At 36.3% G+C, this 14,925-nt stretch overlaps 1 protein-coding gene across 3 annotated transcripts in view; it reads right to left on the bottom strand.

Annotated features, from left to right (window-relative positions):
* SOX6 (SRY-box transcription factor 6) overlaps positions 1–14,925 on the bottom strand; it is a 627,811-nt gene that overhangs the window by 497,285 nt on the left and 115,601 nt on the right. For all 3 annotated transcript variants that reach the window (XM_081238923.1, XM_081238924.1, XM_081238922.1), the window contains exon 3: positions 4,506–4,587. The gene's annotated coding sequence lies outside the window, so the exon portion shown is untranslated. The remainder of the gene's footprint in view (positions 1–4,505; positions 4,588–14,925) is intronic.

Genomic DNA, 14,925 nt, shown 5'->3' with positions numbered 1-14,925 from the left:
TTCAGGAATCATCCCCTCTGGCTCACTGCTGACAATCCATAGATAGCATATGAGTGAGATAAGTTCATAAGATAAACAGGGATGTTCCACGGCGGGTAAATACATTTGTTTCCACTGAGATAATTATTCTTACCATGTGTCACTGCTCTCATGGCATGAACAGGACAGGCGATGACATCCTATAAAATGCAATTTTTATTCCTATAAAAATATATCTCGATGTCAGCATTGAGATATATAACTCATTTAGCCCTCATGAATTTTTTTTTGCTCTGAAGCTGTGAGTGAGTTTTTGCTTTTATTGTTTTCTTGTTTCTTGTCTTTTTTTAAAAAAATGCTGTCATCAACTGTGCAATACTCTTAAGACACTAGGGGGAAAAAATGGGACTGTCATTATCTTAGGCTACCTGGTCCTATGTAAGGATTACATATGTTATTATGTGGGATAGCTGAATATAACTGTTTTACTTGAATTTTTATAAGGTTATCATCTGCATCATATAATCTCTATGCAATACCTGTATCCTCAAATCAAAGTGCTCTCCCAAACCTCATGTCTTTTCAGACCTAACCTAGGCAACAACAAGAAATCACAAGCCTTTGTACCAACAAATAATTTTTCCAACTATAATTCATTAGTACCTTATTCCAAAAGCATATGAATACTTGCAAGATGGTTAATCCTCATTAAAAACTAAGATTACATGACATAATTACATGTAAATAAGAAAAATGAATTAAACTCTTACCCTTTCCTATGTCGGGTACTAGTTGTGAATCATATATACAATTAGAGTTATATTGCTAAGCTAAAAATATTGGTAAAGATCTAAAAATGACAAACAGTGCCTTTTAAATTAATGTCTTATTAGTTGAGTGAAGTACACTGACAAAGAATAATTTATGCTTATTCAGACTGCACTCGACATCTTCAGGTGTTTCCAAATGAGCTCACAGAAGAGTGATTAAATGCATCTGATAACAAGCCACACATTGCTGAAATTACTTACCGCCTCATTTTATGATTAATTAAACATGTAGATTAAAGTTGCAAAAGAATTTAGATTAATGAGCAAGTTAAGTCTTGCTGATATAAGTGAACTGGGAATTGGATGCTCTGTGGAACTTTATAAACATGCATTTTGTAATGAATAAGACAAGGCTACATGCAGAATCGTGGCCACCAGGGCCTTTTGACGATGCAGTCTTTTTTAACATGGTTTGACAGCTTTCAAATAACATTCTTCTATAGGCTTTAAACTTTGTGCTTTGCTGTAAAACACAAGACTACATAACTCATGTACCAAGAGTACGATTATTTTCGAGCTCTCCAAGGTAATGACCCCCTGTAGCAGCAGCTGTTCAGAAAAAATTACAAGCTCAATTGTTATTTTAATCAGAGATAGTTTTGTAGTTAAAAGCAGTTATGCAACTTGTAAAATTATATGACACCTCATCAGTACCTTCTCTTCAACACTCCTTCCTCCAAAAGTAAAACCATCCCAAAAAAGTCATAGCTTTCCAGAGGACTTATTAACAAAGTAGGGTGCTCAGTCATTCATAAAATATTCAAAACCATTTATTAGTGAGGTTTCTGCTAGGAAAGATAATATTTAAATTTATAATGACTTATCAGCTCTAAGATTGTGTCAAAATATCTGCTGGGGTTTGCTGAGTATCCAATTTTTTTCTTAAGATCAGCTTTACCTGATCGGAGTAGTTTAGACTGTGTCAAAAGCCAAGTTGGACTGTATGGTTTTCCAGGGCAAGAGAAATTCAGGTTGTTCACAAAGATGTAGTGCATTCTCCTTTGCAAGGGATACAGAAGTGGCAAGAAATTGAGCCAAAGTTACCAAACAAGCTTTTGGTTTAAAACCTATTCCATTTTTATTACGAAGTTTGTAGCACAATACCATTTATTACTACCACAGCATAATGAAAGCATTCCTGCAAATTCTTTGAATGGATCCAATCTGCTGTCTAAAATATATCTCTACTTCTTTTCTACTCTACTTATTTTCAGACCTTATGTATAATTCATTTCTTGGCAAGAGTGAGATTTTTATAGTGTAAAATTTTTTCCTTTTAATTCAGATTTTTTATACTCTAAAGAATTACCAAGAAAACTATGGAAATTTTTACGTAAGGATGAAAAGGAGCTGCTTCATGACTCAGGTGGCAAATTACCATCATTAACCCCACATATTTATCGTGTGGACATAATTGCCCATTTGAAGATGTGAATGAAAATATAATATTGAGACATAAGCCTGACTATAGTGAAATTTATTAAAAGCTTATAAGCATACAAAATAGTGTCCATTTGATTTGTTTATTTCCTTCCAGTTTTAAGTCAAAGTGTTTCACCAGATAGCAACAAAGACCCAACGCAGCCAAAAATAAAATAAAATAAATAAATGGCCCTTTTTTTAAAAAACCAAGCTTAATTTATAAACTTTTTCCCCTTGTAGTTCAACTTGACTATAATAGTTAGGATTTCTAGGTAGAAATAAGGACCCAAATACTTCGAGGACCAAATAATATCCTTTTTTTCACATGAAAATTTAAATTCTTCATTTATACCCTTTAAAAGAAGAAATCTTACAACAAAGTGGTTATATTAGCCTGAAAGGGGCTAGTTTAGAGATCAAAAAATAATTCTTTTGTGATCATAAAATGTATTTGGGTATGTGCGAGAAGGACATAGATGATTCAGACAGCTCAACAAGTCACCAAATTTTAAGGAGCAAGATCTTTCCACTTCAGTCATTGCCATATTATTTCTAGGCCCCACATATTATGAAGTGTGTCCTGGAGTTACTAATAATTAAATAAAATTGTGTCACTCCTGTGGCATTTTATTACAAGAAGATACATTTATTTCCCCATGAAAGCAATATTTGTAAAATAACTTTAAGTCCTAATTACTGAATATACTTAGCTATTACATGTATTATTATTAGCATGTTTTAAATTTTATGACAAATGCTTTATATAGTTTACCTGCATAGGTTACGTAAATTTACTGGTTATTTAAAGTTAAGAGTTACATGTTTAGCTGAAATACCGAAACAGGTACTTCACTCTGCAACTATGAATAAATGGGCAATTTAAAATATCACAAATCAGCCATAATGCACTATAAGAATCCTTATGCATTTTTTCATTAAATCAAGATGGTAATTTATTGTAAAGCGGTTTTTTTTATTTCACAACACATAGTCATGTGGGCTATGAACCTGGCATTTCTAAGAAGTGACTAATATTTTCTTCATTTCATCTATAGTTTGAAAGAAAAGTATAAAAATACTCACCAGAAACTAATATTAGATGACTAAACTCATTTTCACATGTGATTGGGCCCAGGTTTGTCAAGATGAACTATGAATGCATTAATATCCACAATACTGCCAAATGCTGAATTATTAATATTGTCAGCTCCTTGGTTTCAGTTCATGCCCTGTTGAGGAGTTTTGTGAGATTCATCAAAACTCAGCCTCTCAACATGTTTACAAGTATCATGGAGGCAACACGTCTTAAATTAAAATAAGGTGACTTTCAACCAAGCAAACTGTCATCAAGGCCAGACTAAGATTCATAAATGCAAAGAACCAGTCTATAGTGAAGACAGCAGATGAAGTCAGGTGCTACCACATGCCAGATCCTTGCCAACTCAGCACCCAGCAGTTGAGATACTAGGTAGATGACTAAAGGTGGTTCTTCACTTGGCAGGATCAGCAGTATTATGCACTATACCTATGAGTTGTATATGTCAATGCAAGTATTCAAGAACCAAAAACAGTGCTGAAAATCGGCTCCAAAACTGCTATGTCTTATCAATTTTTATTCTATTGACTATGCAAATTTTTCAGTTCTCTAAACCAAGGACAGAGTTACTTAACTGGAAGAGTCCTGAATTTTCCCTTCAGTGAAAAAATAGAAGATTACTCTGTTTTAGTTATGCTAGAATTCCTTTTAAAATCTCCATGTATCCAAAATATTTCTGTAAGTGCACATTAACAATGTTTTTTTATAAACCAATTGGAAATTTAAAGTATGATTACTTTTTAAAAGTCAAAAGTTTCTAAACTTTACTCTGTACCTTGTATTATATGATTTCCATGATGGTAAATTAATATCAAAACTGATTTTATTCATAAAACAAATAATTTAAAAGAATACAAGTAGTTTCCAGACTTGAAAAATTTTAGGATTTCTGATACTCATCTTTCCAACCTTTCATTCAGTAGATATACTCCCTATAAATAGAAACATTTCTGAAAAATATTATTGTGGTAGTAAAATTGTTTCATTTGTATGTAAAGTTTAGCCAATAATCCTAATAGTTATAAACATAAGTTAAAACTAGAAGATGTAAAGAAATTGGGTGTTAAAATTACTTAGGTCTTAGTATTAGACCACAAAAATGCAATGCAATCCTCATTTGCCACGGAAATAGGAAATAAATGGGAACATTAGTTATACTCATAAATTATATATTATACCTGGGCTCTTATACAAAGTGATGAGGGGTCACAAAGTCCTTCTTGAAGCATTTTTCTTTCCTCATCAGAAGATATAGAATGTCTAAAAAGAAGAAACTAATAGTTATTGGACCCACTATCTGCAACATAAAATAAATTTACTCTATGCATCATATAATCTTCCCAACAACCACACCCATTTTACAGATGAGGGAATTGAGTCTCAGACAGGGTAGGTAATTTTCCAGAGTTACACCAGTGACAGAGATAAAAGTGAAGCCCTACTGAACCCAGCTCCAAGGTCCATTTGTTCTTTCTGTTATATTATGCTTATTTATCGCCTATAGTATTTTTTGTGTTTATGCTATTCTCCACTATCTAGAATTTCTTTCTGCTTCTTCTCAGTTAATCCATCCCTACCACTTCCTTCCAAGGTTCACAAGTATACTCCAAAAAGTATACTGTGTTCTCTCAGCACTTTGTTTAAAAGCCTCTATTACAACAATTCAAATTACACTGATTCACACAATACACATTTATGAAATGTTACCAACATTACCATCTATGTTCAGCAAGGTGCTGAAGGTATCACAAAATGGTTGCATTGACATACTACAATAAGTCTTTCCTAGTCTCCACTCTATACTCCTCTATCCTCTCTCACCTTCACAATAACTTTTGAAGTAGTAGTAGTAGTATTTACTAGTACGATTGTCATTATCATTATCATTATTATATATTATCAACCTCAACCAACCACCTTTTGTTATCATGCTACTCTCTGGAACTCCTCTCCACTTTCATTCTGCTCAAATGTTCTCATCCACTAAACCATCTCTCTTTCCTTCCCAATCAAAAATTCTACTCTTGAATATTTCATAAAAGGTGTGAGATACCTCGACTATTCATTTATGCAACAAAGATCTAAGCATTTACTATATGCTGGAAACTAATGATTGATAAACAAGATAGATCTTATTTGCCTAAGAGCTTACAATCTACCACAAAATACAAACAAGTAAACCAAAATTTATAATGTAGATCCATGTCATCATGAAAGTATATTAAAAAAGTGATGTGAGTACAAAGAATAAAGAGTAATAATTCATCTGGAAGCCTTCATATGGAAGGTGGTATATAAAATAAACCTTCATTATTGAACAGGATGCAGGTGGAGAAATAGCAATAGTGACTGATTATTGAATACTTTCTATGTGTGAAGCACTCAATATACTGCATGTTTAATATATATCATATATTTTCTTCACTTATGTAGACATTTCTGTTCCTGACCAGGACAGACTAACAGGGACTGGATTTACCCTTCTTGGGTTAAACAACTAAAAAAAACTGGATGAAATATATAAAAACAACAGTTTTCAGAAACTGGACATCAAGCAATGAAGAAGTGATTCCTGAGAAAGGAAAAACAAAAGAGGTCATCTCTACAGTTGTCCCAGCTTACTGCCTCAAGAAAGAAATTACCAACTGCAGTGTACAGAGGCAAATCCTAATGGTCTCACTGAGTTAAGAAGACGAAGCTGGGAGTCTAGGGAGGCCAAGGTGGATATAGTTGGTAGGGCAAAGTAACAGAGGAGAAAGACCTGCACATAAACTTCCAGAGGTCTGCAGAGAATCCCTCACAATTACTGATAAGCACACATGTGTGAGGAAACTAACCAAAGTTAGGGACAGATATACCTAAAAGGAGCAGAGAAATCAATCCCCAGAGCTCACACAAATCAAGGAATAATTCAATTTCCCATCATCAAAGTGTAAAACTCCACAATGCCAGGGACACTGGACAGAATACTCAGAAGAGTATTGCCACAGCAGTGCAGAAACCTAGCCTTACACTATAGGCTGCACTGGTTCCAACTGACAGTGCTTAAAAGCAAGTATTGAAAGGACCAAACTGTTTCCAAGTATCTTAACTACATACCAGAAAAAAAGTCCAAAAATATTTATAGAAATACTGAAAGATTCAGCACTCAACAACGTAAAATTCACACAATTTCTGGCATCTAATAACAAGTCACCAGTCATGCAAAGAAGCAGAAAAATACCACTCATTATGAAGAGAAAAAGCAATGAATTGAAACTTGTCCAGAAATGACACAGATGATAGAATTAGTAGACAAGGATATTAAAATAGTTATTAGTTGCATTCTATTTGTTCATGAAACTAAAATAGACTGAACATACTAAGTAGAGATATCAAATATACAATAAAGACCCAACTATAACTTCTAGAGATAAAAAATACAATGTCTGGGATGAAAAATCACAGGGGTGGAATTAAAAGCAGATTTGACACTGCAGGACAAAGACAAGTGAACTTGAAGGCTTATCAATAGAAACAATGCAAAATGAAACAGAATGGGGGGGAAAAGATGAAAAAATGTGAACAGAATCAGAGAACTGAAGAACAACTTCAAGCTGCCTAATATGTGTGTAATTGGATTCCACAAAGAATGGGAGTTTAAAAAAAAATTCTGATGTAATAATGGCTGAAAATTTTTTAGATGTGACAAAAACTATAAACCTACAGATACAAGAATCTCAAAAAACCCAAGCTCAAGAAACATTACGAAAACTACACTAAGGCACATAGTAACCACGTTGCTTACAACCAATGTAAAAAGAGAAAATCTTAAAAGCAGCCAGAGGAAAATGACACATCATACACAGAGAAACATAATAAAAATTAAGGCAGACTTCTTTCTGAAAACAATGCAAGCCAAAAGACAATGGATCAATATTTTTTAATTACTGAACCACAAAAAGTTAATCTAAAAGTCTATACCTAGTAAAATAAAGATTTTTCAGAAATATAAAAGGTGATGGAAATATCACCATCTCACCAGCAGACATAATCTACAAGAAATATTAAAGAGGTCCTTCAAGCAGAAGGTAACTTACCAAATGGAAATCTGAAGCTACACAAAGAAATAAAGTACATTGAAAATGGGAAATATGCGGGTAAATATGAAAGACTATTTTATTTTTTAAATATCTTTAAAATATTGACTATTCAAAGCAAAAATGATAAAAATTATCTTTAGATTTAACATATGTGGAAGTAATGTGCATGACAATAGCACAGAGGCTAGGAGGGAGAAACGGAAGTATGCTATTGTAAGATTCTCATCCCATGTGTGATGTGGGATAATATTACTTGAAGTAAGACTGTGAGAAGTTGTATAAGGTTGCTATAACTACTAAAGCAACCACTAAAATATATTAAAACAAAAAAATTAAGAAGCCAATAAGGGATTTTAAATGAAATCATAAAAATTCTCAATAAATTAAAAGGAAAACAAGAAAAAGGGGAAACAGAATGATGAACAGGTGGTACAAACAAGAAACAAAGAGCATATCATATATTTAAACTCAACCATGTCAATAATCACATTAAACATAAATGGTCTAAACACCCAAATTAAAAGGGAGAGATTGTCATACTGGATAAAAAAGCAAGACTCAACTGCATGCTGGCTACAAGAAATCCACTTTTAAATGAAGACACAATACTTTAAAAGTGAAAGGATAGAAAATATATACCACGGTACCACTAATAAAAAGAAACCTGCAGGGCTATCAGACAAAGTAGATTTCAAAGCAAAGAATATTACAATGGATAAAGGGCTTTTTATACAATGATAAGGGTGTCAACTCAGTAGGAGGACATAATGACCCTAAACATGTATCCACCTAATAGAGCTTCAAAATACAGGGAAGAAAAACTAATAAAATTCAGGAAGAATTTTAATCAGAGTTCTCAAAATCTCTCTCCCTCAATTAAGGGTAGAACACGTAAACCAAAAAAATCAGTAAGGATATTGAAGACCTGGACAGCACTGTCAACCAACTTTACCTAGTTTACATTGATAGAACTTGCCAACCAACAAAAGAACTAGTAGTTCAATAACAGAAAGATATCTTGAAAATCTGTAAATATTAGGAAATAACACTTCTAAATGACACACAGATCAAAGAAGAAATCAAAAGGGAAATTAGAAAGCATTTTGAATTGAATAAAAACGTAAACACCACATATTAAAATTTATGGAACACAGCTACAAGCAGTACTTAGAAGTAAATTTTATAGCACTAAAATCTATATTGAAAAAGGGGGTCTCAAATCAATGATCTCAGCTTTCACCTTAAGAAACTAGAAAAAGAAGGGCAACATAAACTCAAAGTATGCAGAAAAAAATGAAATAATAAGACTAAAAGCAGAAATCAATAAAATAGAAAAAAGGAAAGCAATATTAAGTTTGATGTTGTGTTCACATTCTCATAGCATAAATGAGAGGCAACATCACTAAATATTCTAAATATTTGTATTATGAACAAATCTATGCCAATAGATTAAACAATTTAGATAAAATGCACTTAAATAAACCATATAACTTAGATGAAATAGATAACCTCAATAGCCCTATACCTATTTTTTTTTTTTTTTTTTGCGGTATGCGGGCCTCTCACCATTGTGGCCTCTCCCGTTGTGGAGCACAGGCTCCGGATGTGCAGGCTCAGCGGCCATGGCTCAGGGGCCCAGCCGCTCCACGGCATGTGGGATCCTCCAGGACCGAGGCATGAACCCGTGTCCCCTGCATCCGCAGGTGGACTCTCAACCACTGCGCCACCAGGGAAGTCCAGCCCTATACCTATTTTTAAAAATTGTATTTGTAGTTAAAAACCTTCCTCAAAAGAAAACTCCAAGCCCAGATGGTTTCATTAGTGAAGTCTTTCAAGTATTTAAAAAGTAATAATACCTACTGTACACAAATTCTTCCATAAAATTATATAGAAGGTAATACTTCACAACTCATTCTATCAATATAAGGCTACAGTAATCAAGTAATCAAGATAGTGGCATAAAAAAATAGACAAATAGATCAATGGAACGGAATAGAGACTCCAGAAATAAATCTATATATATATGGTCAACTTATTTTCAACAAAAGTGCCAAGGCAATTTAATGGGGAAAAAGATAATCTTTTCAGACAATGGCACTAGAACAATTGGAGAGCCATAGCCAAAATATATACCATAAACTTCATCTCGCCCTATTACAAAAATTACCTCAAAACGAATCATACACCTAAATTAAAAGCTAAAACTATAAAACTTCTAATGGAATGCATAGAAAAAAATCTTAGTAACATTGGGTTTTGCAAAACTTTCTTGAATGTAACATAAAAAGCATGAAATATAAAAGAAGAACAAGAGGGGAGACCTTCAAGATGGTGGAGGAGTAAGATGTGGAGATCACCTTCCTCCCCACAAATACATCAGAAATACATCTACATGTGGAACTCCTACAGAACACCTACTAAACACTGGCAGAAGACCCCAGACTTCCCAAAAGGCGAGAAACTCCTCATGTACCTGGGTAGGGCAAAAGAAAAAAGAAGAAACAGAGACAAAAGAATAGGGACGGGACCTGCACCTCTGGGAGGGAGCTGTGAAGGAGGAAAAGTTTCCACACACTAGGAAGCCCTTTCACTGGTGGAGACGGGGCGTGGGGGGGGTGGCGGGGGTGGGGGAAGCTTCAGAGCCACAGAGGAGAGCACAGCAACAGGGGTGCAGAGGGCAAAGTGTAGAGATTCCCGCACAGAGGATCAGTGCCGACCAGCACCCGAGATGTTTGTCTGCTCACCAGCCGGGGTGGGTGGGGGCTGGGAGCTGAGGCTTGGGCTTCGGAGGTGAGATTCCAGGGAGAGGACTGCAGTTGGCTGCGTGAACACAGCCTGAAGGGGGCTAATGCACCACAGCTAGCCGGGAGGGAGTCCGGGAAAAAGTCTGGAACTGCCTAAGAGGCAAGAGACCATTGTTTCCGGGTGCACAAGGAGAGGGGATTCAGAGCACCGCCTAAACAAGCTCCAGAGACGGGCGCGAGCCGCGGCTATCAGTGCGGACACCAGAGGCGGGCATGAAACACTAAGGCTGCTACTGCAGCCACCAAGAAGCCTGTGTGCAAGCACAGGTAACTATCCACAACTCCCCTCTGGGGAGCCTGTGCAGCCCGCCACTGCCAGGGTCCCGTGATCCAGGGATAACTTCCCCGGGAGAACACACGGCGCGCCTCAGCCTGTTGCAACGTCAAGCCGGCCTCTGCCACCACAAGCTCGCCCTGCATTCTGTACCCCTCCCTCCTCCGGGCCTGAGTGAGCCAGAGCCCCCTAATCAGTTGCTACTTTAACCCCGTCCTGTCTGGGCGAAGAACAGACGCCCTCAGGCGACCTACATGCAGAGGTGGGGCCAAATCCACAGCTGAACCCCGGGAGCTGTGCAAACAAAGAAGAGAAAGGGAAATCTCTCCCAGCAGCCTCAGAAGCATCAGATTAAATCTCCACAATCAACTTGATGTACCTTGCATCTGTGGAATAACTGAATAGACGACTCATCCCAAAATTGAGGCAGTGGACTTTGGGAGCAATTGTAGACTTGGGGTTTGCTTTCTGCATCTAATTTGATTCTGGTTTTATGTTTATCTTAGTTTAGTATTTAGAATATATTATCATTGGTCGATTTGTTTATTGATTTGGTTGCTTTCTTACTTTTTTTATATATAGATATACAGACTTTTTCCTTTTTCTCTTTTTGTGAGTGTGTATGTGTATCCTTTTTTGTGTCATTTTTGTCTGTATAGCTTTGCTTTTACCATTTGTCCTAGGGTTTTGTCTGTCAGTTTTGTTTTTTTTTTTTTAATTTTTTTGCGGTACGCAGGCCTCTCACCGCTGTGGCCTCTCCCACCGCGGAGCACAGGCTTCAGACTCGCAGGCCCAGTGGCCATGGCCCACGGGCCCAGCCGCCCCGCGGCATGCGGGATACTCCCGAACCGGGGCACGAACCCACGTCCCCTGCATCGGCAGGCAGACTCCCAACCACTGCACCACCAGGGAAGCCCTGTCTGTCCGTTTTTTGTTGTTTGGTTTTTGGTTTTAGTATAGTTTTCAGCACTTATTATCACTACTGGATCTGTTTTTTTGTTTGGTTGCTCTCTTCTTTCTTTCATTTTTTTTATTACTTTTTAATTTTTTATTTTTAATAATTTCCATTTATTTTTTATTTTAATAACTTTCTTTCTTTCTTTTTTTCTCCCTTTTCTTCTGAGCCATGGGGCTGACAGGGCCTTGGTGCTCCGGCCAGGTGTCAGGCCTGAGCCTCTGAGGTGGGAGAGCAGAGTTCAGGACATTGGACCACCAGAGACCTCCTGGCTCCACGTAATATCAAATGGCGAAAGCTCTCCTAGCTATCTCTGTCTCAACGCTAAGACCCAGCTCCATTCAACGATCAGCAAGCTACAGTGCTGGATACCCTATGCCAAACAACGAACAAGACAGGAACACAACCCCACCCATTAGCAGAGAGGCTGCCTAAAATCATAATAAGGTCACAGACACCCCAAAACACACCACCAGACGTGGTCCTGCCCTCCAGAAAGACAAGATCCAGCCTCATCCACCAGAACACAGGCACCAGTCCCCGCCAACAGGAAGCCTACACAACTCACTGAACCAAACTTACCCACTGGTCACAGACACCAAAAACAACAGGAACTATGAACTTGCAACCTGCGTAAAGGAGACCCCAAACACAGTAAGTTAAGCAAAATGAGAAGACAGAGAAACACACAGCAGATGAAGGAGCAAGGTAAAAACCCACCAGACCGAACAAATGAAGAGGAAATAGGCAGTCTACCTGAAAAAGAATTCAGAATAATGATAGTATAAAGATGATCCAAAATCTTTGAAAAAGAATAGTGAAAATACAAGAAACGTTTAACAAGCACCTAGAAGAACTAAAGAGCAAACAAACAATGATGACCAACACAATAAATGAAATTAAAAATTCTCTAGAAGGGATCAATAGCAGAATAACTAAGGCAGAAGAACAGATAACTGACCTGGAAGATAAAATAGTGGAAATAACTACTGCAGAGCAGAATAAAGAATGAAATGAATTGAGGACAGTCTCAGAGACCTCTGGGACAACAGTAAATGCACCAACATTCGAATTATAGGGGTCCCAGAAGAAGAAGAGAAAAAAAAAAACGGACTGAGAAAATATTTGAAGAGATTATAGTTGTAAACTTCCCTAATATGGGAAAGGAAATAGTCAATCAAGTCCAGGAAGCGCAGAGTCCCATACAAGATAAATCCAAGGAAAAACACACCAAGACACATGTTCATCAAACTATCAAAAATTAAATACAAACAAAAAAATATTAAAAGCAGCAAGGGAAAAACAACAAATAACATACAAGGGAATCCCCATAAGGTTAACGGCTGACCTTTCAGCAGAACCTCTGCAAGCGAGAAGGGAGTGGCAGGACATATTTAAAGTGATGAAAAGGAAAAACTACAACCAAGATTATTCTACCCAGCAAGGATCTCATTCAGATTCGACAGAGAAATTAAAACCTTTACAGGCAAGCAAAAGCTAAGAGAATTCAGCACCACCAAACAAGCTTTACATAAAACAAATGCTAAAAGAACTACTCTAGGCAGGAAGCACAAGAGAACGAAAAGACCTAAAATAACAAGCCCAAAACAATTTTAAAAATGGTAATAGGAACATATATATCGATAACTACCTTAAATGTAAATGGATTAAAAACTCCAACCAAAAGACATAGACTGGCTGAATGGATACAAAAACAAGACCCGTATATATGCTGTCTACAAGAGACCCACTTCAGACCTAGGGACACACACAGACTGAAAGTAAGGGGATGGAAAAAGATATTCCATGAAAATGAAAATCAAAAGAAAGCTGGAGTAGCAATTCTCATATCGGACAAAATAGACTTTAAAATAAAGACTATTACAAGAGACAAAGAAGGACACTACATAACGATCAAGGGATCAATCCAAGAAGAAGATATAACAATTGTAAATATTTATACACCCAACATAGGAGCACCTCAATACATAAGGCAAATGCTAACAGCCATAAAAGGGGAAATCAACAGTAACACAATAATAGTAGGGGACTTTTAACACCCCACTTTCACCAATGGAAGAGATAATCCAAAATGAAAATAAGTAAAGAAACACAAGCTTTAAATGACACATTAAACAAGATGGACTTAATCGATATTTATAGGACATTCCATCCAAAACAATGAAATGCACTTTCTTCTCATGTGCTCATGGAACATTCTCCAGGATAGATCACATCTTGGGTCACAAATCAAGCCTTGGTTAATTTAAGAAAATTTAAATCATATCAAGTATCTTTTCCAACCACAACAGTATGAGACTAGATATCAATTACAGGAAAAAATCTGTAAAAAATACAAACATATGGAGGTTAAACAGTACATTACTAAATAACCAAGAGATCACTGAAGAAATCAAAGAGGAAATCAAAAAATACCTAGAAATAAATGACAATGAAAACACGACGACCCAAAACCTACAGGATGCAGCAAAAGCAGTTCTAACAGGGAAGTTTATAGCAATACAATCCTACCTCAAGTAACAAAAAACATCTCAAATAAGCAAACTAACCTTATACCTAAAGCAATTAGAGAAAGAAGAACAAAAAAAACCAACCCCAAATTGGCAGAGGATACAAATCATAAAGATCAGAGGAAACAAATCAGAAAGTTGGCAGAGGTAACAAATCATAAATATCAGATCAGAAATAAATGAAAAAGAAATGAAGGAAACAATAGCAAAGATCAATAAAACTAAAAGCTGTTTTTTTGAGAAGGTAAACAAAATTGATAAACCTTTAGCCAGGCTCATCAAGAAAAAAAGGGAGAAGACTCAAATCAATAGAATTAGAAATGAAAAAGGAGAAGTAACAACTGACACTGCAGAAATACAAAAGATCATGAGAGATTGCTACAAGCAACTATATGCCAATAAAATGGACAACCTGGAAGAAATGGACAAGTTCTTAGAAAAGCACAACCTTCCAAGACTGAACCAGGAAAAAAGAGAAAATATAAACAGACCAATCAGAAGCACTGAAATTGAAACTGTGATAAAAAATCTTCCAACAAACAAAAGCCCAGGACCAGATGCCTTCACAGGTGAATTCTATCAAACATTTAGAGAAGAGCTAACACCTATCCTTCTCAAACTCTTCCAAAATATAGAAGAGGGAGGAACACTCCCAAACTCATTCTACAAGGCCACCATCACCCTGAGACCAAAACCAGACAAAGATGTCACAAAGAAAGAAAACTAAAGGCCAATATTGCTGATGAACATAGACGCAAAAATCCTTAGAAAATACTAGCAAACAGAATCCAACAGCACATTAAAAGGATCATACACCATGATCAAGTGGGGTTTACCCCAGGAATGACAAGATTCTTCAATATATGCAAATCAAGCAACGTGATAAACCATATTAACAAATTGAAGGAGAATAATCATATGATCATCTCAATAGATGCAGAAAAAGCTTTTG

Source organism: Mesoplodon bidens (genome assembly GCF_964165515.1).
Source record: "Mesoplodon bidens genome assembly, chromosome: 7".
In the NCBI taxonomy this organism is placed as follows: Eukaryota; Metazoa; Chordata; class Mammalia; order Artiodactyla; family Ziphiidae; genus Mesoplodon; species Mesoplodon bidens.
This window is presented reverse-complemented; position numbering and strand designations above follow the sequence as displayed.